This window comes from Muntiacus reevesi, chromosome 16, assembly GCF_963930625.1.
Source record: "Muntiacus reevesi chromosome 16, mMunRee1.1, whole genome shotgun sequence".
NCBI lineage: Eukaryota > Metazoa > Chordata > Mammalia > Artiodactyla > Cervidae > Muntiacus > Muntiacus reevesi.
The window spans coordinates 18,689,491-18,691,976 of NC_089264.1; the positions used below are offsets into that span (position 1 = coordinate 18,689,491).

The window sequence follows — 2,486 nt, forward strand, 5'->3', positions numbered from 1 at the left end:
ATGTAGAGAGACATCTCATTCTGGGGAGCCGCCAGAATCCCTGGGCTGTCTCAGTCATCCAGCATGGCCATCTCGAGAGCAGGAGCCCCCCCTTTCCCTTCAGGACTGAGGGCAGCCCCTCTTCCAATGACCTGTTGTTGGCAGGCTGGGCACGGCCCGGGGAACTCTTTCTGGCAATCTTGGGCCCGGTGGCCAGTTGACTTGCATTTGTAGCATTCCCCTCATTGATCTTACCTCTAGCCGGATGGTTGGACTTTCTTGCCCTCTCAGATTGTCCCTGAGCTTGATCTTGATTACTAAATACCTCAAAGGCCACATGTAGGAGCTGGGGCGTGGGCATTTGTGGCCAGATTGTAACTTTTGGAGTTTCTGCCCCATATCAGGGGCACACTGGTTAATAAAGTGTTGTCCCAGAAAGGACTGACCTTCAGAAGTGGAGGGGTCTATGATGATATACATTTCCTAAATGGCTCCACAATCTGCCCATGAAAGGGGGCTGGGTTTTCTTCTTCCTCTTGGGTCACTCCTTTAAACTTTTCATAATGAACTGACTTTTTGATAACACTTTTTCATCCCTTCTAATACACACTGGCTCATGTGCTTCCTGGCTTCTGTTCCCTCCCAGGAATTATGATTCCAAAGGGGCTCCTGGCTTAGGACTGCATCTCCACCCATAGTATAATGTCTGGGTTGGTCTCCAACAAGCTGGTCAGTGTGCCCCTGGGCTGCTGTCTGGATTCTATTCTTTCCTCAGGGGTACAGTAAGTAGATAAAATGACTTGAACATTCTTCCATGATAAGCAAAAATTGGAGTGAGGGCATGAAACCCTTCAACGAACTTACTAGGGTCTTCAGAAAATTGGCTCAGTTCCTGTCTGCATTGGGCTAAGTCGGTTCAAGAGAAGGGCGCATGTACTCTGAATGTTCCTTCACCATTTGCCACTGCCTTGAGAGAGCATAAGATTAGGATCCTGAGTGATAGGAACTCCAATGAGAGTTACCCCAGAGGGACTAGTCTCTGTTTCTTGGGATAACAGAGGTTATGGAGGAACATAGGAAGGTGGAGTCCGAGAGGGATCAGGAGAAGTAGGTGCCTCTGGAGCGGTGAGGGTTCTGTCAGAAGAAGGAGGAACTGGGTTTTCCCTCTGAGAGACAGGAGAGCTTAGGAGAGGATCATATAAAATGTCAGGAGAGTCTTCTGGTCTTCCAGGTTTTAAATTACAAGAGTTGTATCAGGCAGGATTTTGGTAAAGGACCACAAAAGCCTGAATATAGGGACTCTCACTCCAGTTTCCCATCCTGCAACAATAAAGATCCAATTGCAGAGTGGTATTATACATTAGAGTATTATACGTTTTTCAGGCCATTTTTCTCCATCCTCCAACTTACACAAAGGCCAGGCACTGCTACAATAGAATTTAAGTTTTTCCTTTTTTAGCCCTTCAGTTAAAATATTCCAATACTTTTTTTCCTCTCCAACCAGGCTTATTAAACATAATAAAATTCTGTATACAAGGTGACCTAAACCTGCTGCTTCAAAACATACTTTCTTTAACTAGTATTTGATAAATATTGATAGTATTCAATCCATAGAATGTCAAAAAGCAGCTTATTCTAAAATTAATAGAAAAGTGCCCAGTGCATATTACATGAATGGTCTAATTACTGGAACCCTAATATCTTGTAGAAGATAATTAACATAAGTATGACTGAGTCCATGTGACAGGATGCTGGAGAACCAATATGAGTCATCAAGAGGCCATTTTGTGCCCTGCCAGTGTGATGCCTTCGTGTTTCTAATGTTCCCATCATCTAATTCTAGACATACCACAGGAATATCAGTGGGGTCTGAGGTTAGCTTAGCTGCTTGCCGGGCTAAAACAGATATCACCCCAGCATGCTCATCTGACAGGGTTCTGAGGCAGCCCAGACTGAGCCATTGTGAATCTGTGCATAGGACTCCAGCAATGGATGGATTCTTCACTGTGTCCTCCAAGTGCTGCTCTAAGATAGCCTCCATCCCACTGTGCATTGCCTCTTTCCTCGTCACTGGCGTCAGGTCAGAAATTCTGATTCTCAAGTACACACTGGTATTTATGCAGAGGTGTCTCTTCTGGCTCAGAGGGGGCTCCTCCCCTGCTGAGTAACCCACACCTCAGAACAAGAGAGCGCTCCGAGAATGGAATCCCGTGTCTCAGAGACATTTACCTGGAGGCTGTGACCTGGATATCAGAGGGTCCCCCAAATTCCCTTCAAATCCGATGGGGTTTCAAGCATCCTCTACTCTCCCAGTGATTTCTGACCAGACATCTCTGGCCCTCCTTTTGACATTGCGGAAGGTGCTTCCCCCAGCAGAGCCAGAGGAGGACTTTTGAACTAGTGCAGACCAGTTGTCAGGACTTACCTTAGGAAGTATCACTTGTCTCTAGAGCTTATGTCCTATGATAAATCTTCCCACGCTGGGGTATGGGCTTCCCACACTAGTG

The 2,486-nt window shown here is 46.2% G+C and overlaps 1 pseudogene; it reads right to left on the reverse strand.

Moving 5' to 3' along the window:
- Positions 1-1,751: 1,751 nt before the first annotated feature.
- LOC136148127 (ragulator complex protein LAMTOR5 pseudogene) lies at positions 1,752-2,020 on the reverse strand (annotated as a pseudogene).
- Positions 2,021-2,486: the final 466 nt, after the last annotated feature.